This window comes from Lolium rigidum, chromosome 6, assembly GCF_022539505.1.
Source record: "Lolium rigidum isolate FL_2022 chromosome 6, APGP_CSIRO_Lrig_0.1, whole genome shotgun sequence".
In the NCBI taxonomy this organism is placed as follows: domain Eukaryota; kingdom Viridiplantae; phylum Streptophyta; class Magnoliopsida; order Poales; family Poaceae; genus Lolium; species Lolium rigidum.
Genome location: NC_061513.1, coordinates 345079721 through 345100216, shown reverse-complemented (window position 1 = coordinate 345100216; position 20496 = coordinate 345079721).

The window sequence follows — 20496 nt, the reverse complement described above, 5'->3', positions numbered from 1 at the left end:
GCCTGTGTCGCTATATATCCTGCTTCCGGGGTTTTTGGGATAATGTTCCCTCTTGTGTCGATCGACATGAAGGACATGTCGAGGTTTTGGATCAAGTTCTCCCTGTCGGCCTCAGGTATATTTTGCAGCCGAGATCTTGCTCTGTTTCGAGCTGCTCTGTGACTATCTCCCGAAGTACCTGATTGTCGGCTCAACTCTGCCCTTCGCCTGCTTGACTCGGCAGCTGCCTCCCTTCTTCTATTCAGATCAGCTGTCTGTTTTTCTAATTCTCGTCCAACACGGGCGAGTTTGTATTGGTATGCTTGCAATTCTTCCGCCGTAGCAGTTGTGGTCATTGGTTCCGTACCATCCATGGCTCTTGCGGCTCTGTCCCACGCTGCTTGTGGAAGTTGAACCCTTAGATGCGGTGTAGGCCCGACATATTTAGTGCCTAAACCTTGCCTGAGATCGGCGGGATCGACATATGGGTTTCCCGCATCGTCGAAAGCCTCTGATGTTTCCGGCTTTGCTCGGCTTGCTTCCTCAATGGCATATACTTGGTGATGTGTGGCAGCTTGATTGTCGTCGATATCGGTGACACCGTCATATAGATCGGTGAAAACCTCACGAATAGAAGTAGATCTATCGATGAAATCGAAAGCGTCGATGCTGTCGGAGCCGCTGCTTATATTTGAGTCCGCAGACGACCTGACGGATATGTTGCTGAAGATCTTGATGAGGTCGCTGCTTGATGCAAGCTTGGTGGAGATTGCCGATGAAATCTCTTCATCGCCAGACTCGAACGATGAAACCGATCCCGATGAACCGGAACCAGCTGCACCCGATCTCGCCGAATCCGATCTTGCGAGACGATGAGATCCTTCCTTCCCGACGCGGAAGTGGAACTTTCCGAACGCCATGTCCATGGGCTCCTCCAGATACGCATATGCATCCATACGGGAGGGTGGGTGAGGAACAAAATCGACTAGAGTGGTTTCGATCTGTTTACCTTGATCCATCGCGTTGCTTGCTACCGAAGATGTTGATGATGTCGAACGTGCCATCGAGATCAGAACCTTGTCGCCTCTAATTCCCACAGACGGCGCCAATTGATAAGGGATTAACTTATCAATGCCTACGAGTTGTAGACTAGGGTTTAGTTGGAAGTAGGGGGCAAGTAGATCTCGAAGGTTTCAGCCGGGAAAGTACTCGACTGCTGTGAAAACTAGGGTTGCGTAAAACAATGAGTCGATCCTTTCTTTGTCCCTCGACTCCCCCTTATATAGGAGGCGGAGCCGAGGATTTTGTGATGCACAAGTTACAGAGTCCGGGAGGGTTTCTGAACCGTCCCGTAACAATTACAAGTTGATATTCCTAATACAATTCTATCTTTCCAAACTATGTAAAACCTCGGGTCGTGGGCCTCCAGTAAACCCCGGGTACCTTCTTCGGCAGGCCCATTGGGGATGCCTATGTCATCGGGAAACAAGTTATTCCAAGAGGCTCGCGAGCCAACTAATTGTGGATCGTGCAATAGTAAGGGGCACAATAGAAGAAAATGTACAAACGGCAAGAAGTCAAAGGGAAATGATGCTAGCACAAGCCAACAATCAAGTAGCCAACAAGCTTCAAATCAACCGCCAAGCCAACAACGTCCTAGCCAACAAACTCCAAGCCATGACACTCCAAGCCAACAAGCTCCTTCGCAACAAGGTCCAAGCCTACAAGCTCCAAGCCAATAAGTCCCAAGGCGACAAGCTCCTAGCCAACAAACTCCAAGGCAACAAGCTCCAAGTCAACAAGCCCCATGGCAACAAGCTCCAAGGCAACAAGCTCCAAGGCAACAAGCTCCAAGGCGACAAGCTCCAAGGCAACCTAGGATTCATGTAGGGCTTAGTAGAGGTCGCCATGGTGGACGTCGGGGTGCTAGTATGCTAGGATACCTAGCGAGGCCGTATCCGTATGTGTCTCCAATATATTAATTGCATTGTACTATCTATTTTTCTATTCCGTGACTAACTTTGGTTTTTTCAATTTTGTTTTCAGGTATGGCAACTCAACCCACCAAGGGGAAGGGGGCGTGGGAGGGAAATGAGAAGGAGGAGTCCGTTTGGGAGGAGGCTTTGAGGACGGTGCGGAAGAGGGAGAAGGAAGAACTTGAGAGGAAGAGGTAGGAGGAGATAGCTAAGAAGAAGGCGGAAGATGACCATATGCAAAGGGGGTATGAGGAATACCTATTGCGCCACAAGAGGAGGAATGAGAAGCTCCAGGCCGAACGAGACCGGCTATGGAGGGAAAAATTCCAGAGGAACATGCAACTTGCTCAACTAGCGAGGGAGAGGGCTAATAGGATTCACCTAGAGGAGGTGGCTAAGGAGGCTGAGCGCATAAGGGAGGAAAGAGCTCAAGCGGAAGCTTCAAAGACGGAGGAGCGCCACCATTTCTTCGACTCGGTGGTTCAGTTGGCTCGTGACATAAGGGAGAAGGAAGAACTGGCTGAACAATCTAAAAAGAAGAAGGCGAAGGGGGAGGGAGCCTTTGCCACGCAGTGATGTCCGTTTGGCTATGTTCTTGTTGTCGAACCGTTATGTGTTCGAACGTTGATGTTGTGTGAACCTTGATCTTCTCGAACCTTCATGTCGTCGAACCTTATTGTAATTCTAACCTTGATGTGTTATCTGAATAATTATGTTGTCTCATACCTGTTGTGTGCAATGTTGTATTGAAAAATGTTGAAATAAGGTAGGAATTTTCATGGTTTAGCACGAGTCAATGTGTGGCGCCGTTGCCACGGGCGCCACACTTCACTGTGTGGCGCCGATGCCATGGGCGCCACACATGTCAATTTATATGTCCAAAACATATTGTAAGCCAATTCTCCAGGGACTTAGCCGTTTTGCGAGCCTGTTTGTGGCGCCGGTGGCATCGGCGTGACACCCCTTGGCATCGGCGCCACCCAAACAGGCTCGCCAAAACGGCCAAGTCCCTGGAGAATTGTCTTACATTATGTTTTGGGCAAACATAAGTGAATATGTGGCGCCCACATCCTACCACGTCAGAGTCGAGCACACATCAGCGTCGACCGCACCAAATCGGATGGGCGAGTGGCGCCGCTAGCATGGGCGCCACACAGTGAGGTGTGACGCCTATGAAGGGACGCCACACAAAAAAGTTAGATGAGTGAAATAGTTTGGGGGCAGAGGGACAATCTATGCTTTTCTTTCATAAATGAGTTATTTTTGTCAAAATCGCCAACTACTTCTGCCTTTCTTTGCGAAGTTGGATACTTTTTTGTCCTGATGGCTGTCGTTTCAATCGTTTATGTCCTGTCCCATTCCGGCCTTAAGTTTGGACTGTTTTTTGATGTTGATGTTTATCTGTTGTACCGTCCACCTAGCGCTTCTTGGTCGTGGCCTTGGTGTGGGTGTTTGGCTGTGAACTTGCAGTAGGTGGATGTTCAAAGAATTAATTTCCAGTCAAAAGAAAATAATTGATGTGTACGTTCTAGCTGAGATGGACTTTTATGTACGTACAACCTGCTGTACACAGGTAGCGAGGAAATGTCTGTGTACCGATACAGTAACTCGCTCTCTGGCGACACGGACCGCAGACATGCCTTGTTGGCGATATCGAAAGCGTATGGCATGGTGTTAAATACACTAATAGTCATCATTGTACTTGTGCGCGTGGCTCGATTTAGTCCTCCTATATGCAATTTGCAGAATTTTACGCTCTTATTTGTCAATTAGATTCGATTTAGTTCTAAGCTAGATTTGTTGTCAAATTGCGCGGATGTGGACAACACATGGACGTGGGTCCCGCTTACAGGAGAGCGTCCACCCTAGAAATTTGCACGTAGCCCCTCTCGCATATAGAACTTACATTAGCGCTCCCAGAAATTTGCAGATCGCATCCTCCACATCTAATCAACTAATCAACACCCCAAGTTGTTTTAGTTCCAGTGAGTTTTGTTATGTGCGAGGGAGGGAAAAAGAAGGCGGCAGAGATGGAAGCATGGGAAGGCAACGGTGGCAACGAACACTCTACCGGAGCTTGTAGCGACTGATCGAGGAGGGAAAACGACTTGGAGGCAACACCGGCGGGCGTTGATTGCGTCGGCAATGGCTCACATCTGCCACCATGAAGGGGAACCGCCGCCATGTTTCAGTAAGCTAGTCCTCACCTCGAATCATGTTCCGGCATTTTTTGAGAAATTGTTCGTAACGGATGAATTTAAGAGGGGTTATATGCAAATTTCTAGGGCATGTGCTCTTTTCCGAGTGGGCCCACGTCCACGTGTCCTCCACGTCAACGCAATTTCGACGACAAAACTGACTTAGAACTAAATCGAACCCACTTAAGAAGTACGTGCATAAAATTCTGCAATTTGTAAGTAATCGAGCTACAAGCTCAAGTATAAGGACTGCTAATGTATTTAACTCTATGGCATGGGATCACTAGTTTTCTTATGGTTACTTGGTAGCAACTCCATCCGTTCATAAAAATAAGAGTAAGCTATATTTTATCTTAAGTTCAATTTTATTAATTTTGATTAACTCTTATTTAAAAAGTACAACATATATGATACTAGATTAATATTATTGGATTCATCTTAAAATGTAGTTTTGTAATATACTAATTTAATTTCACATATGTTGCTGTAATTATGTACAAAATAATCAAATTTGAAAAACTTGACTTGTGATAAAACCTAAACGTACACTTATTTTTTCACATACATACTTATGATCATTGTTTGAGGGGGGATTACTACCTTGTGGAGGGCATGATCACTAATATCCTTATGTCCACCACTACTCCCTCTCAAACATATGAAAATCTGAGATGATGGGAGCCAATTCTCTTAGACACGAGGAAGTTAATTCTCCCCATGGAAGTCTATTCCAATAACTTTGTCAGTTGCCACACGAGAAAAAAAGTATTTTCCCTGAAAAAAATCAAAGGAGCTTGTTACATTTCTTCCATAAGAAAATGTGGCTGGGAGGGTTGGCAATGTGTGGTGGTTCCTGGGCGCTGCACTGCGTGGATGTCTCCGGTTTGTCTATTTCTTAAGATGGCGCGACATAGTTCTACCTTTGTTTGCGCCCCATGAGCTCCGAACATGTGTCCAGACTTTCAAGTTCGTCTAGCTCCGGTTGCCACACACACGGAAAAAACAAGGGATTCGTCATCAAAAGAAAAAAAAATCAAAGAGGGTTGTTACTTTTCTTCAATTTTTTTAAAACTAGTCATCAACCCGTGCACCCGCACGGGCTAGTATTTTTTGGGAATCTGAACTCTACAAACCAAAAATTGATATAAAAATATGTCATGATTTTCTTATATATACTAAATATTCGTAATATTATTTCATTCATTCTCTAATAAGATGTATGTATTCACATGTTGAGAATTGTAAACAGTAAACCCTTTGATATTTTTTTGCATGTTGTCTGATTGCTTGATTATTCATATTTATTGGCATAAGCTTTACCAAATTTATATGTCTAATACATACCTTGTATGGGATAAGAATAGGATAGATCATTAAAAATAAAATATAAGTTGTTGCTATATGATTAATGATTCAAGTAAACATAGAAATATTACCAAATTCCTGCATGTGTAGCCTTACATTAAAGTTTCAATGGCCAGCCAAGTTGTCGCTGTTATCACCTTCGCAAGCCTTCATAGATGGTCTCATCATCCATCTAACTTCTCCCGAGCCATTTCTGATGTGGCTCCTCAAGCATTGTAGCTATTACCAAAATTATAGTACATAAGGAATCAATGGATCAGAGAGAAAATAAAAAATTGTGAACAGTGTCTTCTAAGAAGAAAATATATATTGCTCCAATTACTAAAGCACAAAATTACCAATGGGATCTTTGGAAATTTAAAAATGTATCTTGCATTGTCTTGTATCAATGATCGATCAAGAGCACAACTATGTTTGTCTTCACAAAGACGTGCAATTTTTATGTATTAACACCTAAGTGCGTCTTCAAGCATTGAGACTTGACAGGAAGCTATTTAACAACCATCTTTCTAAAGTATTCAAAGAGGAGGGAGATGGGAATCTCAACAGAAACTGTATCAATTAATTAGTACAAATAGAGTGAAACTACTGGAAAAATATACAGCTCCATCTTAAAGTAGTAACACAATATAAGTCAAAAAAAAAAACTCAAACATGATCAGTTATTAATAAGCAAAAATGATACCTAGAATAATTTATGATGTATATTACCTAGTTGAAATAGCTCGTTATCTATTTTACATCATGAGTGAAAGCATGGAGAGTGGGTCTCAATATAAGAAAACCATCATAAAAGCATATATTAATACAAAAATAGTAGGTTGTCATATCTATGAGACTGTAAAGTTTGGCCGATGCTTAGTATTTTGAGTGCAGAGATGTGCTTGTCACTAATGAAATTGAAAGTCTGCAAGAAGAATAGACAGGCGTCAACTGATTAGTTAATAAGGTAGTAGCTCATCGTCTAAATATGTTATTAAAATATATTAACTCAGTTGATCAATTTTAATTTCATTGACATATATTTTAATCATAACAAATTGTATGGAATACCAAGTTAGATGGATGTACCAAACCAACTTGCTGGTTTTTTGAATTTTGAAGCTTGAAATACTATACATGAACACTTACCCATACTTCATCCGCAAACTCCACTATATTATTGGAATCCCATGAGCAATGTTATATTGGACATGCCAGGTCATGCACCATCAAATTTATTTGCAGAGACCAATCTGCACTTTTGAAGTTTTACACGTAGACTCGTTATAAAATATAAATTAACAATGAAAATAAGAGTCCAGAATGACATAAGTGGATAAAGCATCATCTTTCGCTGTATTATACAAATACATGCAAGACAAAAAAAAATCAATGTATTTGCACTTAATCGAAGTCCCTAGGCTCAAAGTTTAAAACCCTAAAGGCGCTAGCACTGTCTTAAACACTGTCACAAAAACTGAAGAAGAATATTTTATAATATCGAATCATATTATTTCATACGGTCAATTAATATGGAGAAATCTATAATTCAATAAGCATAATTGATCATCATTGGATTAAAGACTTTGACCTGTAGCTTTTCGCCATTTTTCCAAGAAGTGCATTGCGTAGGCAGGCTCAATCTATAATTTCAAGAAGCACAATTGATCATCACTGGATCAAAGACTTTGACCTGTAGATCTTTTCACCATTTTTCCATGGAGTGTATTATGTAGGGAGGCTAACTTACGGCTGATCCATTTTAAAGAACTCACTTTTCTCCCGGCTCCTATCTGTAGCATGAAAAAGGGAAGACATGCATGCACATGAAGGTTATATGACATACACAGCCACATGTAATTAATGTGCAGAATTAGCATAACCAGATTATTTATACAATACCGGAAGTTAAGTCATATTTTTTAACACATAAAACTACAGTATTTAGATCTGAAAATACTGATGGATATATCCAAGATGAAAAAAAAGGGGACACCTTTATCATGGACTCCATTTCTTCCAGAACGACTCATTGATGCCTCAAATTGTACCTAGAAGCATTTATTCTTAACATAGTGAGCCAAACTAATATATAACCTGATGATGGTTACTTCAAAAATAAGATTATGCTAGTTATATCAGATCTGGTGAACAACGTTACTCATGTCCAATTTAATGAACGCAGTTTCATCTTGTGACGGAAATAATACAGAGAGCATGTAATTTATTCATCAAGTACGGGTGATTGGAAACACAAACTCTGAAACCTTCTCCCTCCCAAAAAGCTAAATGTACGCATTTGCATATGCATCACAATCTTAAATAATCGAAAACACCAACAAATTACTGAACAACATGGAGATTTTCGTATCTCATTTACGCGAGCTGGATCTCTGTACATACGTGGATGCACTTAGAGTTCACAAAGATTCTTGGTGTTTCGCTGCCGGCCGGACGATTCGACCTGGTGGTGTAATTAGTCGAAACCTATATTCAGCATTTTGATCTATTGGTGGATAAAACATGTGTAAGATCATCAAATCTTCAGATCATTGACCGAAGAACATGAAGATTTTCTAATCTCATTAACGCTGAGATGGACTTCTATCCATATGCAGATGCTCATGGAGTGCACGAAGGGCTGGTGACTCCTTGCGTTTCGCTGCCGGCCGGACTATTCGCCGTCCTGGTGGTGTCATGAGTTGAAAACTGCATATTGATCATGTTGACCAATTGGTGAATAAAACATGTGTAAGATCATCAATTCTTCAGATCACAGAACGACTTCATCGATATCTGTGGACAGCAAGTACATAGACAGAATTAACAAAGCCTTCACCTTGCCTAATTTTACCACGGAGATACACCTCCACGACAACATGAGAAGCGTCTCAGGTAGCCACGGTGCCATCTCCTTGATCCGTATGCAGCAGATTGATCCGTGGTGGTGGCTGGAGTAGGATGCACTGTGCACGCAGCAGCTAATCTTGGCGGAGGTCGAGAGGATGCTGGCGGCGCGGCCAGTGCTGAATTAGATCGAAAAAGGATAAGCCCTCGGGAATACTCCGGCGGCACGGCGAGCGCTAACTAAGATTGGAAAAGGATGATCGGTTGGCAAGATATTTTCGTTAATCGTTGATCTTCAGAAATATTACGTTCTGACGGTGCTTTTTCCAGCAGAATCCTGACTCTGGTGAGTGATTCTCCAATAATCATGAAACATGCAAAATAGGTGAAATAACATAAGTATCATCTCTAAATATGAAATATATTAATGAATAACAGCAAATTATGATATAAATTAGTGATGCAAAATGGACGTATCAACTCCCCCCAAGGTTAGACTTCGCTTGTCCCCAAGCGAAACTGAACTCAGTAAACGAGACCACATGTTTATGGAGTGAAGAGTCGATAAATAAAATACGGAGAAGAAGCATCACATTAATTCACACAAGACATTCTAGTGAACAACTTCCTCATATAATTCAACTTTAAACTAGTAGAAGGAAATCACAAATAAAGGTGCATAGGAAATCATAGTTGGTGATGGCAAACTTCGTTCTTGGTCAAAGAACAATTAATAGATTGTACTTATTCGTCGAGCAGCGCTCTTATATTAAAGCTTATACGGCAAAAACTTGCATACTCAATCATAATAATCTCCTCATAATCATTGATAACCTTCAAAGCTATATTCATTCAGATAAAACTTGTACTAAACAAGGAAGAATAAAAGGCACGATTAAATAGATCACAATATAAATGGTTGGATCACAACAATTCAATTGCTTGCTTAAGATGGAGGGAAATAGGTTTACTGACTCAACATAAAGTAAAAGATAGGCCCTTCGCAGAGGGAAGCAGGGATTAAATCATGTGCTAGATCTTTTTAAGTTTTGAAATCATATAGAGAGCATAAAAGTAAAGTTTGAGAGGTGTTTGTTGTTGTCAACGAATGCTAGTGGGTACTCTAACCCCCTTGCCAAATAGACTTTCAAAGAGCGGCTCCCATGAAGGACGTTATCTCTACCAGCAAGGTAGATCGTCCCCCTTCTCTTTTGTTTACACATGTACTTTAGTTTATTTAAGGATGACACTCCTCCCAACCTTTGCTTTCTCAAGCCATGACTAACCGAATCCTCGGGTGCCTTCCAACATTTCACATACCATGGAGGAGTGTCTATTGCAAAATTAAGTTGCTTACTGATGAATCAGGGCAAAACATGTGAAGAGAGTTATTAATGAAAGTTAATAAATTGGGGCTGGGAACCCCGTTGCCAGCTCTTTTTGCAAAATTATTGGATAAGTGGATGAAGCCACTAGTCCATTAGTGAAAGCTGCCCAACAAGATTGAGAGATAAAACACCACATACTTCCTCATGAGCTATAAAACATTGACACAAATAAGAGGTAATAAATTTTGAATTGTTTAAAGGTAGCACATGAAGTATTTACTTGGAATGGCAGGGAAATACCACATAGTAGGTAGTTATGGTGGACACTGATGGCATAAGTTTGGTTTAAGGGTTTGGATGCATGAGAAGCATTCCCTCTCAGTACAGGTCTTTGGCTAGCAAGGTTGATTAGCAAGCATAAGAGTTGAGGGAAACAAACAAATATACATGTGATAGAAACAATCATGCATCTTCCTTGTAAGCACAAACAATTTTAACTTCAGAATACTAAGCTAGGAGCTAACAAGAAAGAAAGATAATGAAATAACATATCTACATGTATTTCCTCTTTTCTACTTAAACTCAAAGTGTTGTTGCTATTGACCAATGCTAAGTTTGCCAAAACCAAATAGATTTACTCAATGCTCCCAAAGTGATACCAATACTAACAACAAGATCAATCGTATAATAGAGATTGCAAACTAAAATAAGATGTGCAATATGTAAATGATAAAACTTCTCATTAATATTCCATAATGATAACTCACACCAAGGGATACATAGATAACCAACTAAAAGAGAGATACTTCCATACTGCAACACATCTTATATGATAACTTCCCTACTCATGATATGACACAACTTGATAGTAAAAAGGTAAAAGATAGTGATGATGTGATACCGTGGCACTCCCCCCAAGCTTGGAACAAGCCAAGGGGGTGCCAATACCAATGATGAATTACTCCTTCGGTGGTGGTGGTAGAACGACCCTGATGGGAGTGAGGAATTGCTCTAGCATTCTGCGAAGTCGGTTGTTCTCCTCTTGAAGTATCTCCACTTCCCTTCTCAGAAGAAGGTATTGATCACAAAACTCATCGGTAACCCGAAGAGCCTCCTCCATAGCACGGAAAGAGTTGAGGCTAGGAGCAGGTGGTAAAGGTCCCTGCAAGTTATGAGAAAAAGAACGTCGAGTGTTAATCGATCCCACCAAGATTGGCTTACTCCCTATTGATGACATCTTCTTCACTTCTTCGTTGACGCTATCATCCATCTCTTTCCATCTCGTCAGGATCCTTTTCTCTTCCGCCCATCCAACGAAAGTTCCTTGATGTAGATCCTGGAGGAGCTCACGGTTGCGACGCATTGCATAATCTTCTGAGGATGAACCTTGCGATGACATCTGAACAGAAACAGGTCGAAACAAAACACGACCAGAAAACGATATACGGACCTCCAGGGGTCCGAGGGATTATATAGCAGAAATTTTCACGACGGCAGGAAAGTACCAGGTCGAACAAGAGTTGGAGGGGGCCCGCGCCGGCCTATGGGGGCACGCCCTCGTGCGCCTCCTCCACTCCGTTTCGATCTCGTAATTTTTCATATTTTTCGAAAATAGCAAAAACATTGTTCGGAAAGTTAAACGCGGACTTTTTATTACCAGTACTGTTACCTATTCAAAGTCGAACTCTGCAGAACTATCAGTTTGGCCTTTGATGAAAGCTTCCGGAGTTGCCACTCGAATAACATCAACATCTTCATTATAAGAATCACCAGAGATATAATGCTTGAGTCTTTGTCCATTCACCACTTGTGTGGCATCACCTTGCAGAGAACTAATTTTAATTGCCCCTGAACGATACACCTCCACAATGGCATATGGTCCTTCCCATTTTGAGAGTAATATCCCTGCAAAAAATCTGTGAGGAGACCGATACAATAGGACTTTATCTCCAACATTAAATTCTCTTTTGATAATTCTTTTATCATGCCATTTCTTAACTTTCTCCTTAAAGAGTTTAGAATTTTCATAAGCTTCACTTCTCCATTCATCTAGAGAACTCAATTGTAGCAATCTCTTCTTACCGGCAAGTTTAGGATCTTTATTTAGTTCTCTTACAGCCCAATAAGCTTTGTGCTCTAGTTCTAAAGGTAAATGACAAGCTTTCCCATAAACCATTTTATAGGGTGACATACCCATGGGATTTTTATAAGCAGTTCTATAAGCCCATAGTGCTTCCATCAATTTACTAGCCCAGTTCTTTCTAGATTTATTAATAGTCTTTTGCAAGATAGATTTAATCTCTCTATTTGATAATTCTACTTGCCCACTAGTTTGAGGATGATAAGCGGAAGCAATCCTATGATTAATACCATATTTAGCAAGAGTTTTTCTAAAACCACCATGAATAAAATGAGAATCTCCATCAGTCATAAGATATCTAGGAACTCCAAATCTAGGAAAAATAATATCTAAAAGCATTCTTAAAGAGGTCTCACCATCAACACTTTTTGTGGGTATGGCTTCCACCCATTTAGTAACATAATCAACAGCGACAAGTATATGAGTGTTACCTTCTGAAGAAGGGAAAGGACCCATGAAGTCAAATCCCCAACAATCGAATGGTTCAATAACAAGAGTATAATTCATAGGCATTTCATTGCGTCTGGAGATATTACCAACCCTTTGACATTCATCACAGGATAAAATAAACTTTCTTGCATCTTTGAAGAGAGTTGGCCAATAGAAACCTGACTGTAGAACTTTTTGCGCGGTTCTATCTCCGACGTGATGTCCTCCATAAGCACTACCATGACACTTACTCAATATCTCTTGTTGTTCATATTCGGGAACACATCTTCGCATAATACCATCCACTCCTTCTTTATATAAGTGTGGGTCATCCCAAAAATAATGCCTCAAATCATAAAAGAATTTCCTCCTTTGCTGAGCTGAAAAGGTCGGAGGCAAGTACTTGGAAACAATAAAGTTAGCATAATCAACATAGCAAGGACTATCTCGCGAGCTCACCTTTATTACAGCCAATTGTTCATTTGGAAAACTATCATTAACAGGAACAGGATCATAAGCAATATTTTCCAATCTAGGCAAATTAAAAGCAACAGGATTATCAGTACCTTTCCTATGTATAATATGTAAATCAAATTCTTGCAAAAGAAGCACCCATCTAATAAGCCTTGGCTTAGCATCTTTCTTTTCCATAAGGTACCTAATTGCAGCATGATTGACGTCTACGCACGCTTCTATTCCTGTAGACAGTGTTGGGCCTCCAAGAGCAGAGGTTTGTAGAACAGCAGCAAGTTTCCCTTAAGTGAATCACCCAAGGTTTATCGAACTCAGGGAGGAAGAGGTCAAAGATATCCCTCTCAAGCAACCCTGCAATTACGATACAAGAAGTCTCTTGTGTCCCCAACACACCTAATACACTTGTCAGATGTATAGGTGCACTAGTTCGGCGAAGAGATAGTGAAATACAAGTAATATGGATGTATATGAGTGGTAATAGCAATCTGAATAAAATATGGCAGCGAGTAAACATGCAGCAGAACAGTAAATAAACGGAGTTTCGATGCTTAGAAACAAGGCCTAGGGATCATACTTTCACTAGTGGACACTCTCAACATTGCAATCGTAATTGAATATAAATATAAGCACTTCACTATGCTATTCTGAATTACTCTTTGGCAAGATAATGAACACTAATTCATCATGTAGGCAGACCTTAAAGGTGTATTTCCAAGTACTAATAAACACCCCACGCTGTCACTGTGAGCATTGATAGGAGGTACTAACACACCACAATTTCATAGAGACATCCAACTAAAATCATAACTCAGTGAATAAGTATTCTGTGAAATATAGCCTAAGAGACCCACACGGTGCACACACTGTCACCTTTACACACGTGGGACAAGGAGTCTCCGGAGATCACATAAGTAAAATCCACTTGAATATCATAACGACATCTAGATTACAAAGCTCATCATATGGATCTCAATCATGCAAAGCAACTCATGAGATCATTGTATTGAAGTACATGGGAGAGAGATTAACCACATAGCTACCGGTACAGCCCTTAGCCTCGGGGGAGAACTACTCCCTCCTCATCATAGGAGACAGCGATGGCGATGAAGATGGCGGTGGTGTCGATGGAGATGACTCCGGGGGCAATTCCCCGTCCCGGCAGGGTGCCGAAACAGAGAATTCTGTCCCCCGAATTGGAGTTTCGCGATGGCGGCGGCTCTGTAAGGTTTCCCGTACCGTGGCTTTTCCGTCTCGAAGATTTAGGTCAAGGAGCTTCTTATAGGCGAAGAGTCGGAGTCGGAGGGGTCCTGGGGCCACCAGACACTAGGGGGCGCGCCCCCCTGGGCCACGCCGCCAGGTGGGCCTGTGGCTCTCCTCTGGCCCCCCTCCGGTGTTCTGGAAGCTTCGTGGAATTCTAAGATGCTGGGCGTTGATTTCGTCCGATTCCGAGAATATTTCCTTACTAGGATTTCTGAAACCAAAAACAGCAGAAAACAACAACTGGCACTTCGGCATCTCGTCAATAGGTTAGTTCCGGAAAACGCATAAAATCATCATAAAGTGTGAACAAAACATGTAGGTATTGTCATAAAACAAGCATGGAACATAAGAAATTATAGATACGTTTGAGACGTATCAAGCATCCCCAAGCTTAGTTCCTACTCGCCCTCGAGTAGGTAAACGATAACAAGGATAATTTCGAAGTGACATGCTATCATAATCTTGATCAATACTATTGTAAAGCATATGAGATGAATGGAGCGATTCGAAGCAATGGTAAAGACAATGAATAAACAACTGAATCATATAGCAAAGACTTTTCATGAATAATACTTTCAAGACAAGCATCAATAAGTCTTGCATAAGAGTTAACTCATAAAGCAATAGATTCTTAGTAGAAGGTTTTGAAGCAACACAAAGGAAGATATAAGTTTCAGCAGTTGCTTTCAACTTCAACATGTATATCTCATGGATAATTGTCAACACAAAGTAATATAACAAGTGCAATAGGTAAACATGTAAGAATCAATGCACACAGTTCACACAAGTGTTTGCTTCTAAGATAGAAAGAAGTAGGTAAACTAACTCAACAATAAAGTAGAAGATAGGCCCTTCACAGAGGGAAGCATGGATTACTATTTTTGTGCTAGAGCTTTTCATTTTGAAAACATAGAAACAATTTTGTCAACGGTAGTAATAAATCATATGTGTTATGCATAATACATCTTATAAGTTGCAAGCCTCATGCATAGTATACCAATAGTGCTCGCACCTTGTCCTAATTAGCTTGGATTAACATGGACTATCATTGCATAGCATATGTTTCAACCAAGTGTCACAAAGGGGTACCTCTATGCCGCCTGTACAAAGGTCTAAGGAGAAAGTTCGCATTGGATTTCTCGCTTTTGATTATTCTCAACTTAGACATCTATACCGGGACAACATAGACAACAGATAATGGCCTCCTCTTTAATGCATAAGCATTCAACAACAGTTAAAATTCTCATAAGAGATTGAGGATTAATTGTCCAAACTGAAACTTCCACCATGAATCATGGCTTTAGTTAGCGGCCCAATGTTCTTCTCTAACAATATGCATACTCAAACCATTTGATCATGAAAATCGCCCTTACTTCAGACAAGACGAACATGCATAGCAACTCACATGATATTCAACAAAGGTAAAATAGTTGATGGCGTCCCCAGAAACATGGTTACCGCTCAACAAGCAACTTATACAAAATAAGATACATAGCTACATATTCTTCACCACAATAGTTTTTAAGGCTATTTTCCCATGAGCTATATATTGCAAAGACAAAGGATAGAATTTTTAAAGGTAGCACTCAAGTAATTTACTTTGGAATGGCAGAGAAATACCATGTAGTAGGTAGGTATGGTGGACACAAATGGCATAGTTTTTGGCTCAAGGATTTGGATGCACGAGAAGAATTCCTCTCAATACAAGGCTAGGCTAGCAAGGTTGTTTGAAGCAAACTCAAGTATAAAACGGTGCAGCAAAGCTTACATATGAACATATTGTAAGTATTATAAGACTTTACATCGTCTCCTTGTTGTTCAAACACCTTAACCATAAAATATCTAGACTCTAGAGAAACTAATCATGCAAACCAAATTTTAACAAGCTCTATGTAGTTCTTCATTAATGGGTGCAAAGTACATGATGAAAGAGCTTAAACATGATCTATATGAGCACAAAAATTGCCAAGTATCGAATTATTCAAGACATTATACCAATTACCACATGCAACATTTTCTGTTTCCAACCATATAACAATTAACGAAGTAGTTTCAACCTTCGCCATGAACATTAAGAATAAAGCTAAGAACACATGTGTTCATATGCAACAGCGGAGCGTGTCTCTCTCCCACACAAGCATGAATTTATTCAAACACAAACAAAAATAAAAGCACACAGACGCTCCAAGTAAAGCACATAAGATGTGACGGAATAAAAATATAGTTTCACTAGAGGTGACCTGATAAGTTGTCGATGAAGAAGGGGATGCCTTGGGCATCCCAAAGCTTAGATGCTTGAGTCTTCTTGAAATATGCAGGGATGAACCACGGGGGCATCCCCAAGCTTAGACTTTTCACTCTTCTTGATCATATTGTATCATCCTCCTCTCTTGACCCTTGAAAACTTCCTCCACACCAAACTCAAAACAAACTCATTAGAGGGTTAGTGCATAATCAAAAATTCACATATTCAGAGGTGACACAATCATTCTTAACACTTCCGGACATTGCACAAAGCTACTGAAAGTTAATGGAACAAAGAAATCCATTCAACATAGCAAAAGAGGCAATGCGAAATAAAAGGCAGAATCTGTCAAAACAGAACAGTCCGTAAAGACGAATTTTTTAGTGGCACCAGACTTGCTCAGATGAAAATGCTCAAATTGAATGAAAGTTGCGTACATATCTGAGGATCACGCACGTAAATTGGCAGATTTTTCTGAGTTACCTACAGAGAATCATACTCAAATTCGTGATAGTACGAAATCTGTTTCTGCGCAGCAATCCAAATCTAGTATCAACGTTACTATCAAAACTTTACTTGGCACAACAATGCAATAAAATAAAGATAAGGAGAGGTTGGTACAGTAGTAACAACTTCCAAGACACAACAAAACAGTAGCAAAATAAAAACATGGGTTATCTCCCAAGAAGTGCTTTCTTTATAGCCACTAAGATGGGCTCAGCAATTTCAATGATGCTCACATAAAGATGAGAGTTGAAGCAAAGAGAGCATCAAAAAGCAAGTATGAAACAAATTTAAGTCTAACCCACTTCCTATGCATATGTATCTTGTACACAAATGAATTCATGAAGAACAAAGTGACAAGCATAGGAAGATAAAACACAAGTAACTTCAAGATTCTCAACATAAAGAGGAGAAACTTAATATTATTAAGATGCATACTACCATGTTTCCCTCTCTCATAATAACTTTCAGTAGCATCATTGATGAAATCCACAATATACACATCACTTAAAACATTCTTATCATGGTTCATATGCATAAAAGTATCATTAATTTTGGCATAAGAAGAACTCTTCTCATTAATAGTAATTGGAGCAGGATTATTATCAAGAATTTGAACATGGTAAACAAGTTGCATAAGGGAATTGTTTTTGGCAATCAAATCATAACTATGACAAGTTTCATAAGGATAGTTATAACATATATCATAGCATTCTTTATAATAATCATCAAAGATGGAGGCATAGTGTCATCATAAGGAATAGAATAGTTATCTTTCACAGTTTGTTCATCTGTGACCATACCATCATTGTTACTAGAAGGAGATGTATCAAACATATAATGATCAGTAGCAAAAGGATTTTCAAACACCTCATCGCCAAGCTTAGAGCTTTCTATATCATTATGGGAGGAAGCATGGATAGTACTGATACTATGGCAGTTATTAACATCATCATTCTCAGAATTAGTTTCCCAGAGATTTTCAATATCAAAAGTAGTGTGCTCTTTCAAATCATGATCACTAATGTAGGTAAAGGGCATAGGAAGATCATTGTATTCAGATTCATTATCATAATAATCATCAAGAGCAACATACTTACGGTTACCTATCGTTATCTCATACACGCGGGGATATGCTGTTACCTCTTTCTTTTTCTTCCCCTTCTTCTTCTTCTTCTTCTTTTCCTCCTCGTTCCCTTCTTTAGGAGGAAGAGGCTTGAAGGGGGGCTCCTCCACATAACCTGATTTGTTTCCAGAAACAATAGAAGAAACTTGGGAGGATTCCTCCTTTTCATTAATAAGTTCAAAACACACAGCGGTCTTATCATATTTTTGGCAAAGTGTCATCTTCTAAAATGTTTTGTATGTAAGTATTTGTATGGCAATTATCAATGCAATAAAAAACGCCCATGCAGGACATCATCAATATCAAGACTCATATGTAACAAAGAGATTTTTCTTGATAACTCTTCACACCACAAGAATAAAGTAAGTTCATCATGCTGATTAGGAGTAATTTCATCATTACAATACAAATTTGCAGCACTCATCGGGTGCGAATTATAATTGGAGGAGCATTGAAAATTAAAATGACCCACTTCATGTCAAAGTTCACAAATAAAAGGATAGCTGGCACAAACTTTTTTACCAAGATCATCTAGAGCCCTAGACCAGTTTCTAGTTTTTTCATTGATATGGTGGATACAATATTCATCTTTGATTTGATTAATTCCACAAGGTCTTGCATTCCACAAAAATTAACATGCTTATAAGAAATAGTATTTTCAGAAGTTTGGGCATGCTTATTGCAATCATTAATAACAATTTCATCCTTCATGCAAGCATCTTTAAAAGGTTCATGATACTTATCAAAATTCTTCCTGGGCAATTCAAAATGAGAGGCAAAAGCTTTATAAAGATTTGCAACAACTTGAGAGTCAAGACCATAAGTAGAACTCATATTTCGAATTTTATCCGTATCCATAAAAGTTTCAATGCATTCATAATCATAATTTATACCTGATTCTTTACCTTCGTTGTTCTCCCATCCTTCAGTATTCTCCTGAATCCGATCAAGAAGTTCTCTTTTAAACTCTTCTTCATTGCGTGTAAATGATCCAGAACAAGTAGTATCCATCAAGGTTTTATCTTGAAAAGAAAGTCTGGCATAGAAATTATCAATGATGATATTACCAAGAAGCTCGTGAATGGGGCATTTGAGCATTAAAGACTTCAATCTCTCCCATGCTTGGGCAATACTCTCTCCATCATGAGGCCAGAAATTATATATGCGATTCCGGTCTTTGTGAATTTCACTTGGAGGATAGAATTTAGAGTAAAATAGAGGCACAATATCCTTCCAATCAAGAGAATGCCCATCCTTCAGCAGTTTGTACCAATGCGCCGCTTTACCAGACAGACGACATAGAGAATAGTTTCTTCTTCACTTCATCCATAGAGATACCTGCACACTTGAATAACCCGCATAATTCATGCAAGAACAGTAAATGATCTCCAGGATGGACAGTTCCATCCCCTTCATAGCGGTTATCCATAACATGTTCAATAATTTTCATAGGTATTTTATACGGAATACTTTCAGCAGGTGGAGTTAAAATATCAGAAGCATCATTAGAGTTATCGCATATGGGAGATAAAGCATTATCAGAGCAAAATATTCTTCCAAAGCTGAGGAGCAAAAAAGATTATTTTTATATAAATTAGCTTCCCCAAGCTTAGACTTTTCCATAGCATTAGCAGTAATTGCGTTCATACTAATAACATTGTTACTATCATGCAGATAAGGTTCCATAGGTTTTTTAATTTTCGCATCAAACAATTCATATCTTAACTCGGAAATAGATTAAAAAGCTCATTGTTGTTTTCCATTATGCCTAACTAGTGAAAAATAAAAACAAGAAACAAAAAGATGCAATTGCAGGATCTAAAGGAAATAGCTTCGAGCACTCACACACCAGCAACAATGCTAGGAAATAGCTTAGTAGTCGGAGGATGTGAATACCTTTTACCTTACCTCCCCGGCAACGGCGCCATGAAAATAGCTTGATGTCTACGCACGCTTCTATTCCCCGTAGACAGTGTTGGGCCACCAAGAGCGAGATGTTTGTAGAACAACAACAAGTTTCCCTTAAGTGAATCACCCAAGGTTTATCGAACTCGGGGAGGAAGAGGTCAAAGATATCCCTCTCAAGCAACCCCGCAATTACGATACAAGAAGTCTCTTGTGTCCCCAACACACCTAATACACTTGTCGGATGTATAGGTGCACTAGTTCGGCGAAGAGATAGTGAAATACAAGTAATATGGATGTATATGAGTGGTAATAGCAATCTGAATAAAATATGGCAGCGAGTAAACATGCAGCAGAACAGTAAATAAATGGAGTTTCGATGCTTAGAAACAAGGCCTAGGGATCATACTTTCACTAGTGGACACTCTCAACATTGCAATCATAATTGAATATAAATATAAGCACTTCACTATGCTATTCTGAATTACTCTTTGGCAAGATAACGAACACTAATTCATCATGTAGGCAGACCTTAAAGATGTATTCCCAAGTACTAATAAACACCCCACGCTGTCACTGTGAGCATTCATAGGAGGTACTAACACACCACAATTTCATAGAGACATCCAACTAAAATCATAACTCAGTGAATAAGTATTCCGTGAAATATAGCCTAAGAGACCCACACGGTGCACACACTCGTCACCTTTACACACGTGGGACAAGGAGTCTCCGGAG